Source organism: Staurois parvus, unplaced genomic scaffold, assembly GCF_062004578.1.
Source record: "Staurois parvus isolate SC_StPar_1 unplaced genomic scaffold, SC_StPar_1.0 ptg000718l, whole genome shotgun sequence".
In the NCBI taxonomy this organism is placed as follows: Eukaryota; Metazoa; Chordata; class Amphibia; order Anura; family Ranidae; genus Staurois; species Staurois parvus.
The window spans coordinates 377,752-391,129 of NW_028318514.1; the positions used below are offsets into that span (position 1 = coordinate 377,752).

At 47.7% G+C, this 13,378-nt stretch overlaps 1 pseudogene across 1 annotated transcript in view; it reads right to left on the reverse strand.

Annotated features, from left to right (window-relative positions):
* Positions 1–9,640: 9,640 nt before the first annotated feature.
* Positions 9,641–13,378, reverse strand: part of LOC149445572 (cyclin-dependent kinase 1-A-like) — a 33,630-nt pseudogene continuing 29,892 nt past the window's right edge. The window contains exons 9-10 of the transcript XR_016306389.1: positions 10,706–10,837; positions 9,641–10,061 (exon numbers count right to left, since the gene is read on the reverse strand). The product of XR_016306389.1 is annotated as a cyclin-dependent kinase 1-A-like (transcript). The remainder of the gene's footprint in view (positions 10,062–10,705; positions 10,838–13,378) is intronic.

A 13,378-nucleotide genomic window follows, 5' to 3' on the forward strand; every position in this document is an offset into this window, starting at 1 on the left:
ACCCAGTCCCAGATGTTACTTCCAGCCTAGCCCTGCAACACCCAGTCCACTGAGGTCCAGATGCAGTGAAATCCAAGGCTTGGTGGACAACATGCAGAATTGCTGTTACATACAAATTTTTTTAAAGACAGTTGTCTAGTAAGTGCTAATATTAAAGACTAGCTTATGCTCTTTGGTTATACTGCAACCTACAAGAGGATTGGGCACTAAAGGACAAAAACCGTCTCTCATGGGGGCTGGGACAATGCATACATGCATGCATACACAGTAGTTACCTCTCTGTGGCTGTCCAGTGGCAGATGTGCTGTGCACATACCAAAGAGAAAGGCACACAAGGTCAAAGGTGCCACAATAGACCATGCATGTTTTGCTTGTTTCTTGTAGCAAGAGCTTCAGGAACCTGCAGCAGATTTAATTGCCCTTTAAATTGAATTGTACTAATGTCTCATTTAGATTTCCCCCTCATTCCAAATGTGCTGTTGGCATAATTTATAAGGGCCACAAAAAGGAAAGAGTGAAGTCTTATGGAGCACCTAAGTTTCCACTCTAAACTACAACAACACATAGACTTCTGCTATTTCTGGGTAAATGCTTTTCCACTCCACTCTAAACTACAACGCATAGACTCCTGTTGATTTCAGAGCAAATAGACCAAAAAAAAAATATATATATATATACTATGTTGATTAGTACTCACCTCCTGTTGCACTCTTTATGACTGTGGCCTGTGTCTGGTCTGTGTTTGAGAAACATCCCCCCTATTCATGTGATCAGTTCCTAACTGGGGTGGAGAAGAGTGCTCATTTGACCATCTCCCTATAAATTTAGATCAGCTCATGGGGGGTGATCACAGATTGGGGGGCATAGTCACAGATGGGGTGCTGTTTCTGCATGAGTGCTGTTTGTGATAGAGTGCTAAGGAGCAGTTGAACACAGCAGTTTAAAGCAGGATAACTCAAGCAGCAGGAAGATACAAGAAATTCTACTGCATGTTGGACAGACTGCAAGCAAACACCCTGGGAAAGATCTCTTACAAGTCTGAGTCCTACTCAGTGTACCTTTTAATATGTCCCCTCTACTCCTCCTTTTCATATTACTTTCCTGCTTTCCCAAAATCTCACTTCTTTACCCCTCTGCTCCACCCCAAAACTTGTACATCTCACCCTCACTGCTACCATCTCCCTACTACTGCTCTCATCACCTGCTGATACTTCACTCTCCTGCTGACCCAATGTGATGAACCGTCCCTTTGTGATAACATTTTGCCCTTTCTGTTCCAGTTTTCCCCCCTTTGTAAAGCTGTATATGTTTCACAGACATTCTTCACTGTCTATTTAGGGTAATTTGAACTTGTAGTCTTTCACTTCTAATAGAGTTCATACTGTATTGTTGGTTGTAGGGTTTTGTTGTGGGTGGGGAAAACCCGGAGCCAGGCTGTCTGGTGGGGGTGGGGATGAAGTTGTATATAGTGAGCTGTGTTTAATAAAGAGTCATTCATTTTCCCCCTACACGAAGTTCTGACTCCTGGTTTGGGGAAGGATTGCCTTTGAGCTCTAATACCTGCCTTGGCAGAGCGCTGGAAGCCTTGCTGGAAAAGGGGACCATTGGCTGAGACGCACTGCTCCGCACGAGGAAGCCCAGGGGGAACGGTTACGCCACAATTGGTTGGCAGCGGTGGGATTTTTCCTCATTGCGGAGAAAGTCCAAACCAACAACCGGGACCCCATCCTTTTCATGGAGACGTCCCTGCTCAGCCAGATGGATATACGGGACCTCCGGAAGCCAACCCTCCAAAGCCTGCTTGTCGCTCGGGGAGGTATCGCTGGCTCCAAGACCAGGAAGGAACTGTTGGACGAGATTATGGCCCTGGACCAAGCGGATGCGCATCCCACTTCACCTGCGCTACACTGAAAGCGAACACTGCTCCGCCAGAAGTGAACTCTGCTTCACAGGGGGAGTTGGAGGAACAGAGCAGCTCATCGGCCCCTGAAACGCCAGGCCCACTTAGCACCGTATGGAGACTCCTATACCATTCGGATTTATGACAAGAGGTGGAGTGGCGTTTTGCTCTGTTTGGCAGCGCTCCACCCCCACACAGATTTCCAAGGCCCTGGATGATGCCACCCAACTACGGCTTTGTCACTCCCGGTCATCAACCGAGGGCTCGATCTGGGAGAGGATTACCTCCAGACTGCAACCAGACCAAAGAAAATTCCCTACGCTGCTTTTAAAACTTTCTCTGAGGCAGATGGGGACTTTGACAGCTTCCTTCAGGACTTTGAACGGTTGTGCACCATCCATGGTGTGGCAGCCCAAGACTGGGTCCCTAATTTGAGCAGCAAGCTAACCGGTCGGGCTGCAGACGCATTCAGGACTGTACCCGACAGCTGCTGCTTGGATTATGATTTTGTTAAGGAACACTTGCTGGCCCGCTACGCTCTCACCCCAGAGGCGTACCGCTTAAAGTTTCGGGCACTCAAAAAGAAACCACAGGACACCTTCACTGAATGGGGACATCAGTTACAACACGCTGCCCGCAGCTGGGTCCGAGGGTGCCAGATCACCAAGCTAGAGGAACTGTTGCAACTGCTGTTACTGGAGCATTTTTACAATGGACTTCCAGGGGATGTTAGACATTGGGTCTGGGACAAACACCCCCTAATCTTAGCTGACGCTAGTCGCTGGGCAGATGAGTACCTGGACAACATTAGGCTAACCGAGCCCGCCATTCCCCCTGCACCTTGTCCACAACCAGTGGTGCCCACTCCGGTCACCCGAGAATGCCTCAGACCACCCACAGCTTCTGACCCAAAGTGGTCTGGCCCACACTGTTATGGCTGCAACCAAACAGCGCACATCCGCATTCATTGCCCCCAGAATCCACCAAGGCCCCAGACCAGCCAACCCCTCGGGGCAATTCCAACCGACCCACCACTCCCTATAGGACCACCCGAGTGACACCACCTCTTCATGGAGGAATTTTACCACTGAGGATGAGGACATTGGGGTCTTTCATGAGGCTAACCCTCTCCAGGCTGCCACCCTGAACAATCGCCAACATCACCAACAGGTTGTCCATGTTAACGGTCATTGGGCCCAAGGATTATGGGACACTGGGACGACACTCACCCTAGTCCAACCCCAACTGGTACCAGACTGGGCGGTCTGTGGCCGTATGGGTAGTGGGAGGCAATGTCTACCAGATTCCTACCGCAACGCTTCATTTGGATTGGTGGGGCGGGGCCAGGGATGTTGAAATCGGAGTAATGCAGAAATTGCCAGCTGAGGTTCTCCTTGGAAATGATCTGGGAGTCCTGGTCTCCACTTTTGGCACGGAGACCCCTGCTGAAACTCATCCAGTCACCACTCGCCACCAAGCTAGAGAGCATGCTGCTGCTCCACCCGCCGAGGTTCCGGTAAGAGTCGAGTACCCACCCCCTGCTGAGCTTGTCCCTGCCCTGACCTGGGATTCCTCGGCTGATTTCGCTAAAGAAACAGCCAGTGACCGAACCTTAGACCCCTATAGACGGAAAGCTGGAAGTGATCCTGGGGGATTGGGAGATGTGAGGTATGAGTGGGACCAGGGCAAGTTGTAGGGTCCACGGGGGAGCAGGGGTGGGCGCTGCCCAAATACCTTACCAGCAGATGGTAGTACCGAGGAAGTATCAGCGTGACCTTTTCCAGATTGCGCATGATATTCCACTTGGTGGGCATTTGGGCAAGCGACGGATCCTGCATCGCTTAACCCAGAGTTTCTTCTGGCCAGGAGTATCGGGGACGTTCGGGACTACCTATGGTCTTGTGAGGTCTGCCAGAAGGTAGGGAAGCAGGGAGACAGGCCCAGGGCCACTCTGAGGCCCCTACCCATAGTCTGGGAACCTTTCAGTCGTATCACCGTGGACCTAGTGGGGCCCCTGAAATGGCATAGTCCCACAGGCAAGAATTATATCTTCACCATTGTGGACTACGCCACCCGGTACCCGGAGGCCGTAGCGCTGAGATATGTGCAGGCAGAAACAGTTGCTCAAGTCCTGCTGCAGATCTTTACTCGGGTAAGATTTCCTCGGGAGATCCTGACCGACCAAGGCACGCAATTCAAGGCCGAGCTTACCCAACAATTTTGGAAGTTGTGGGGTATCAGACCGCTGTACAGCTCTCCCTACCACTCCAGACCAATGGGCTCTGCAAATGGTTTAACGGTACGCTGAAACAGCTCCTCCGACCGTTCACCATGTCCCATAAGGACTGGGAGCAGCATCTCCCCCACCTCCTGTTCACCTACCGAGAGGTACCGCAGGAGTCCACTGGGTTCTCTCCCTTCGAGCTGATGTACGGAGGATTAGGGGACCCCTGGATCTCCTACGCGAACACTGGGAGGGAGCAGTAGCCGAGGAGAGGACCTCGGTGGTGGCCTATGTGCTGGAGCTCAGGGAGAGGCTACAATGGTTAACAACCCTAGTACGAGACAACCTTGAAGCCACCCAGAGCCGACAGAAACGGTGGTATGACCGGTCTGCCCGAGACCGAACGTTTCACTTAGGACAGAAAGTGTTGGCCTTGAAACCAGTCAGGCATGACAAATTACAGGCTGCCTGGCAGGTCCCGTACCAAGTGGTGAAGCGACTCTGTGATACCAGGTACATTGTAGCTCGCTGTTCGAATGGAAGGATCCGGCAAACCTTCCATGTGAATATGCTGAAACCGTTCATCAAACGACAGGAGGAGAGTATAGCTGCTATTTGCGCTTCATCAGAGAAGGGATGAGGAGATTAAGGAAATGTTAGATTTAGGTGTGATAGAACCCTCGGACAGTCCCTGGGCCTCCCCAGTAGTCCTGGTACCCAAGAAGGACGGAACCGGTTTTGTGTGGACTACCGCAGGCTCAATGACTGGACCGTGACCGATGCTTACTCCATGCCCCGGATAGACGAGCTGCTGGACCGGATGGCCAGAGATAATTTTCTTACCACTATTGATCTCTGCAAGGGGTACTGGCAGATTCCGCTGGTTCGGACGCAGTACTAAAGTCGGCATTCATCATCATTGGCTTGTACCAGTCCAGGGTCATGCCGTTTGGGATGAAGAATGCCCCGGTTACCTTTCAGAGAATGGCAGATAGGCGCAGGAGAAGTCCTGCAATCCATCCAGCAGCTTATCTAGACAATATAGCCATCTACAGTGATAGTTGGGAGGATCACCTCCAGGAAGCGCTTGATCGCATTGGGCAAGCAGGGCTGACCATCCGACCAGACAAATGCCATGTTGGGGTGTCCGAGGTCCAATATCTAGGACATCGGGTAGGATGTGGGAAGCAACGACCGGCACAAGTGGCAGCGGTAGCAAATTGGCCCACTCCCCAAACCAAGACCCAGGTCCTTAGCCTTCCTAGGCACTGCGGGGTACTACCGTAAATTCATCCCCAACTACAGCGCCATTGCTAAACCCCTAACAGATCTGCCCCGACAGGTTGTGTGGTCCCCAGTGTGAAACGGCTTTCCAAAAGCTCAAACATGATCTGATCCATGCTCCCGTTTTGGCTGCTCCTGATCCTTCCAAACGGTTTTGTGTTCACAGATGCCTCCACCTTTGGATTGGGCACTGTTCTGAGCCAAATCAGGGATGACAGGAATGACCATCCAGTGGTCTACCTAAGTAGAAAGTGGTTACCCCAGGAGGTGGCCTACGCTGCTGTGGAGAAAGAGTGTCTTGCCTTGGTATGGACCCTCAAGAAATTGCAGCCCTACCTTTACAGGCACTCCTTCACCGTACTCACCGATCACAACCCCCTGGTATGGCTAAACCAGGTCTCCAATTATCCCAATGGTCGTTTGCTGTGGTGGAGCTTGGCCCTCCAACTTTACAATCCAGTACCGACCAGGGAAGCAAAACGCCAACGCGGATGGGTTGTCCCGGCTAGCCGAGTTGGAGAAGTGATCCCCAGAACAGACCAGCCCTAAGCAGACCCATTTGAAGGTCTCGCCAGGTCTGGTGGGTGTTACACAACGGGGCGAAGCCTTGTGATGAATTGTCCCTTTGTGATAACATTTTGCCCTTTCTGTTCCAGTTTTCTCCCCTTTGTAAAGCTGTATATGTTTCACAGACATTCTACACTGTGTAGGGTAATTTGAACTTGTAGTCTCACTTCTAATAAGAGTTCATACTGTATTGTTGGTTGTAGGGTTTTGTTGTGGGTGGGGAAAACCCAGTGCCAGGCTGTCTGGTGGGGGTGGGGATGAAGTTGTATATACTGAGCTGTGTTTAATAAAGAGTCATTCATTTTCACCCTACACGAAGTTTCGACTCATGGTTTGGGGAAGGATTGCCTTTGAGCTCTAATACCTGCCTTGGCAGAGCATTGGAAGCCTTGCTGGAAAAGGGGACCATTGGCTGAGTCGCACTGCTCCGTACAAGGAAGCCTAGACGGAACGGTTCCGCCACACCCAAACACCAGGACTGGAAGGCATGTGCGCTTGTGTACATCCCGCTCCCATGTTACTTTTCTCACCCTTCTTCTCCTAACATCTGGGGATATCTCCCCAAACCCTGGCCCTCCAGTATTTCACCCCCACACCAGGCATCCTCTCTTCCAGGAATAGCCGCAATCCCCTCAATTTAACATCAGTCCCCGTGCTCCCAAAAACCACACTCCTTTTTCATGTACGCTCTGGAATGCCCACTCTGTCTGTAATAAGTTCACCTCTGTCCATGACCTTTTTGTCTCCCGCTCCCTTAACCTACTAGCATTTACAGAAATCTGGCTTCAAGCAGCAGATTCTGCTTCCCCCGCAGCACTTTCCTATGGAGACCTTCTCTGGACCCACTCACCCAGACCCAGTGATCAGAAAAGGAGGTGGCAATAGTTTACTCCTATCCCCACAGACCACCTTTCAAGTCCTCACTATCCTTCCCTCTCTATCCTTTTCTTCTTTCGAGACTCACTGCACCCAGCTGTTTTCTCCCATTTCTCTGAGGATTGCAGTGATCTATCAGCCTCCTGGACCGGAGTCCCACTTTCTTGATGATTTCTCTGCCTTGCTACCCTACTTTCTCTCCTCTGAACTACCCACTATCATTCTCTGAGATTTTAACATCCCTATTAATGTCAACAACCCAGCTACATCCCAACTCTTCAACTCAACCTCATCTTTTGCATTAGCACAATGTATACAGTCCTCCACTCACTCTGATGGGAATACATTAGACCTTGTTTTCTCTCATCTTTGCACTCCCTACAACCTCACAAACACCCCCTTTCCTCTCTGATCACAATCTCATCACCTTCAGTGTCCTCATCTTGAAACACCTATCCCTCCAAGCAAACAATTACCCACAGAAACCTTCACTACTTGAACCCTGCTCCTTTCCACTCTGCAACTGACCAACTCTGACAGAATCTCTCCCGTCCTGCCCTGACCTGGCCACTGCTGTCTACAACAGTTCGCTTTCATCCACATTAGACTCACCTGCTCCCCTAACTACACGAAGCAACAGGCCCCGACCGTTACAACCTTGGCAGACTGACGACACCAGAAATCTTAATTGACTGGAGCAATTGTGGCATAAAACCAAATCTCAACAAACATTCACCCTATATAAATCTGCTCTCTTAACATACAATTCCTCCCTTCATGCTGCCAAACAAGCCTACTTTGCCACTCTTATGAACACCTTGTCATCCAGTCCTCGTCATCTCTTCTCTACTTTTAACTCTCTACTTTCTCCACCTCCACCCAATACCTCACTCACTGCTCACGAGATTTCAAATCATTTCAAAAACAAGATTGATGCAATTCGTAGGGGCATCGCCACTGCACAGACATCCATCCCACTTAACATACCTTATACTAAACCTCCCTCAACACTTTCCTCTTCTGATCTTGCTACTACCAAAGAGGTCACTAAGGTTTTCTCAGAAGCCCATCTCACCACCTGCCCCCTGGATCCGGTCCCCTCACAACTCCTACGATCACCCTCTTCTTCCATCCTATGCTCCCTTACTCACATCTTCAATCTTTCCCTCTCTACTGGTGCCCTTCCCTCCCCTCTAAAGCATGCACACATCACTCCCATACTTAAAAAGCCCTCCCTGGACCCCACCAACCTGAACAACTTAAGACCCATCTCCCTGCTGCCATTTACCTCTAAACTCTTAGAACGCTTAGTCAACAATCGCCTGAGCTCCTACCTCACTGACAACAACCTTTTTGACCCTTTACAGTCTGGCTTTCGCTCACTCCACTCCACTGAAACTGCCCTACTAAAACTTATTAATGATCTACTAACAGCTAAATCCAATGGCCACTACTTCGTACTCCTACTTCTTGACCTCTCTGCAGCTTTTGACACGGTTGACCATCCCCTCCTCAAAAAACTCCACTTTGCCTGAGACTCTGCTCTCTCCTGGTTCTCCTACCTATCACAGCGCTCCTTCAGCGTTACCTATAATGCTGCCTCCTCTTCACTCACTTTCTGTAGGGGTCCCTCAAGGTACTGTCCTTGGACCCCTTCTCTTCTCCATCTACACCTCCTCCCTTGGTCACTTGATAAACTCCCATGGCTTTAAGGACCATCTCTATGCTGATGACACTCAAATCTTTCTACCCCTCACCTCACCCCTTCAGTCTCATCTTGCATTACTAACCTACTAAGTGACATATCGGCATGGATGTCACTCCACTTCCTCAAACTCAATCTTTCCAAAACTGAGCTCTTAGTATTCCCCCCAGCCCGTGCCCCCTCCCATGACTTCTCCATCAAGATCAATAACACAATCATCAGTCCCTTCCCTCATGCCAGAGTACTAGGTGTAATCCTAGACTCCCATCTGTCCTTTCAGCCCCAAATCCATTCACTATCCAAATCTTGTAGACTTCACCTCCGTAACATCTCCAAGATACGCCCGTTCCTAACCTCGGAAACCACTAAGCAACTTATTCACTCCCTTGTTATATCTCGCCTTGACTATTGTAACTCCCTCCTCATTGGCCTACCTCATCGCAGGCTATCCCCTCTTCAGTCTATCATGAATGCTGCTGCCAGACTCACCCACCTTACTAACCGTTCTGTATCAGCCATCCCTCTCTGCCAATCCCTCCAATGGCTTTCCGTTGCCCAATGGATAAAATTCAAAACATTAACAATAACGTATAAAGCCATTTTATAACTCTGCCCCAAATTACATCACCAATCTGGTCTCTAAATATCACCCAAACTGTACTCTCCGCTCCTCGCAAGACCTCCTACTCTCTAGCTCCCTTGTCTCCTCCTCCCATGTCCGCCTCTAGGACTTCTCCAGAGCTTCCCCCATCCTCGAACTCTCTACCCCACTTGATCAGACTATCGCCTACTCTGCTCACTTTTAGCGGATCTCTGAAAACCTCTCTTCATGGAAGCCTATCCTGCCCTCAGCTAATACTGGCATCTTCTACTCTTCCAACCAGTCAATCCCCACAGTTACTACCTTTTGTACCACTAGCCCCTCCCTCCTAGATTGTAAACTCCATGGGGAAGGGCCCTCCTATCCCTCTTGTATTGAGCTGTATTGTCTCCCATTATATTGTAAAGCGCTGAGCAAACTGTTGGTGCTATATAAATCCTGTATAGAGAAAAAAAAAAGAAAAACACCTGCACATATGTAGAATTATTGGTGAATAAAGAGCTTTATTAAATCATTACTTTGATTTTCTCATCTCTACACAGCTCTGGGGTCAATATTTGCAAGTGTTAAAGACAAGGTTTACATGTAAGTACTGTAAGCAACTGCAAAGCCTGCAGCTGCAGGGAGGGGAAAAAGACAAACACGGAAAAGACACATACAAATACATACACTGTAAAAATACTATGGATCACCACTGCTGTGATATTTTTTTTTTTTTTTTTTTTTTTCTTGGTTTTTTTTTTTGTTTTTTGTTTTTTTTTTTTAGAGTCCAGAATGAGCATCACAAGGTTAATTCCTTATCTGGTTGGCAGGAAGGCTTGACTTATCCAAGTCACCAAAATATGGATGAAGTAAGGCTTTTCTAGCAGAAATTCTTTTTTGCCAGATCATAGTTGAGCATTTTCTGTCAAAAAAAAAAAGGATATATAAACTAAGAGTGGTGCAATCCAACTATGGATTAAGACAAGTTTCCTTGAATGGAGTAGGGAAGGCCTCAAAAGGTCTCAAGATAAAAAAAAACAGACTAATTTCTACACTGAAATCTGTGTGTCATGATAAACTTGTTTATATCACTGATGCCCTTTATCTCTCTTGGAGATCATTTAAAGTCAGTACCTTAAAGAATTCTCAATTACTACTTAACAGTAAAACATTTACAGGATACAGCTGAAATATAAAAGTTTAAGTTCCTCAGCCATATTGGAAAAGACATACCTAGGTCCATATTTTGTAAAGAACAATGGAAATACTCAGTGTATATGAGGGGAATCACCTGGAATACTATTCATGCCTCATAGGACATTTTTGCTAACAATGCCTGGGGATAGAGAACTTTAAAAACAAATGCAAAGTCAATAGTAAAATTTTGTCTTAAAGACGAGGTTTATAATGTCCAGCTTGCAGAACTGGATTTTCACTAACATGTATGTTCTGCTGATTATGAAGTGTCCCATTTGTCCCTTTATAGAACATTAACTTGAAACGGCTATCTGGTCAGACTGCATTGTCTACAAGACATGCTCCTGCACATGAGAATATATTACTTACAGCAAGCAAGTCCAGGCCATCTTTATCAATGTTTTTCACATTAGCAGCCAAGTTGCCTCCTTTCCATTTTGGAAATGTATTCTTGTAGCGATTCCACATCTGGCCAGACTTCATTGTTGGGTGTTCCTAAAGCTTTGTGGAAAAGGTGTGTTAACCAATGTATGCATATAAGTTTTAAAAGAGATTAAACAGATACATTTTCCAAAATGTACAGCAGTGGTTAAGAGTTAGAACACCTAATGTTGATATTTTAGCAGTTAGCCTCTAGCTTCCCTGTGTGCCAACACAACAGCAAGCTTCCCTGTCACAATGTCCTGGTCCTTCGCACATTTGTGTTCCATATACTTCTATTATACATTATCATTATTATTATTATATCATCATCTCCTAGATTGTAAGCTCGAAAGAGCAGGGCCCTCGATCCCCTCATGTTTTGCATTGTATTGGTATTGTTCTGTCACATGTTCTGTCTCCCTTTGTAATGTACAGCGCTGAGCGAACTATTGGCGCTTTATAAATACTGTATAATAATAATCATCATTAGGTGACAAGCCCATGTGCAGCTGCTAAATCCCATTGTTAGCCCCCTGCAGGGGCAGACTGACCATTTGGGAACTCGGGCACTGCCCGAGGACCCAGGGTCAGTAGGGGGCCCCATGAGATGCCCCTGGTACCTTTTTCATAGGCTTTTTTGAGTTTGGGCAAGGACACAGGGGCCCCATGATCCCTTATTGCCCGGGGGCCCCATGAGTTGTCAGTCCGCCCCTGTTCCAGCTACTTCTATTATACATCATCATTAGGTGACAAGCCCATGTGCAGCTGCTAAATCCCATTGTTAGCCCCCTGTAGGGGCAGACTGACCATTTGGGAACTCGGGCACTGCCCGATGGCCTGGGGTCAGTAGGGGGCCCCATGAGACGCCCCTGGTACCTTTCATAGGCCTTTTTGGGTGTGGTTTGAGTGTGGGCGAGGACACATGGGCCCCATGATCCCCTATTGCCCGGGGGCTCCATGAGTTGTCAGTCTGCCCCTGGCATTCTATGACACAGCGGCTCAGTGTTGTGAATGTTAGGAGGCGCTCCTGCTCTGCTCCACAGGTTTGACACTTCAACTTTCCTTCTGTGTACATTTGATTGTAACTTTGTTTCTCTCCCCCAGACTGCTGATCCCTTTCTGTTCACCGCTACAAATCTCTTTCCTTATACAACTTGACCCCCTCCCCCCACACTGTCATCACCTATTCCCTCTGCAAATCTATATATCACTGCTCAACTCTTTGTTCAACTAGATCAGTAAATAAATAGTTAATGTGTCCAATTTCCGATCACCTACAGCTCAAATGAAGCATTATTATAAGATTCCTGATTGTATCTCACCGCTAGTCTGATTGCATTCACAATTCCTGGTCAGTTCCATTGCCTTGTGTATAATAACCTTGAGGGCCAGTTCACAGGACATGCGTTTCGGTTGTGTTTTTTCTGCATCCAAAACACACAGAAAGTAGGGGATATGGTTGTTAATGTCAGAGTTCACATCAGCTCTTGCAGTTCCAGTGCTTTCCGAAGAAAAAAAAAAAAAAAAGACGACCAGGCTGCATTTTTTTCCGCACAGAACTGTACTGTAACATGGTAAAAATGCATCAAAAATGCAATGGAACGTACACGTCCCTAATTAAATAGAGAAAGAGGGGGAAAAATGAACGGATAGTCGAAAATGCATCAAAAATGCACCAGAACATGTAAAAAAAAATAATGCACATGCAAAAATGCATCTAGACTGTTTCTATAGTGTGAGCTGGCCATTAGGAATTTGTTCACACCATTTGTGGTGCAGAAAGGCATGCAAGAGCACAGCAAAGAAACGCAATGCCCATTGCAGGTGTGCAGGCACCATGAATACTTAATTGCACCTCCACACATCAAGTAAACAGATGCATTCACAGCCACCAAAACACAAACCAAAGTACTGGGCAGCACAGTGGCTAAATGGTTAGCACTTCTGCCTGGCAGTACTAGGGCCGTTGTTTGCATCCCAACCATTGCACCACCTGCCTGGAGTTTGCATGTTCTCCCGGTGCCTGCGTGGGTTTCCTCCGGGTCCTCTGGTTTCCTCCCACACTCCAAAGACATGCTGGGAGGTGAATTGGCTCCTGTCTAAATTGGCCCTAGTATGTGTATGTATGAATGTAAGTTAGGGACCTTAGATTGTATGCCTCTTGAGGGTTAGGGACTGATGTGAATGTACAATATATATGTAAAGCGCTGCGTAAATTGACGGCGTTATACAAGTACCGGAAATAAAATAATAAATAAAAGTACTCTATGGTTAGGTGACAATTAAAATACGACTGCAGTATTTTTGCATGTACCCACACATTAGGCAGCCCATTGAATTAAATGGGCTGAGGGGAAAAAAAAAAAAAAAGTAAAAAAAAACCACCACATTCACACAGGTCCCCTGGCCTGGATCACATGAATGAGTGGTATGGGGAAGTGGCCCTGAATGCTCACTGTGTTCAGGGCTGTACACCTGCACCCATATGCCTGTCAAATTACGACCTGCAGCATTTCCATAGTGTAACATAGGTTGCTTTCGAACCGCTCCAAGTGGCTCTAGCCACATAAACCACTGATGCACACTCCACAGGCCACAGCACCTATGTGAATGAGCCCC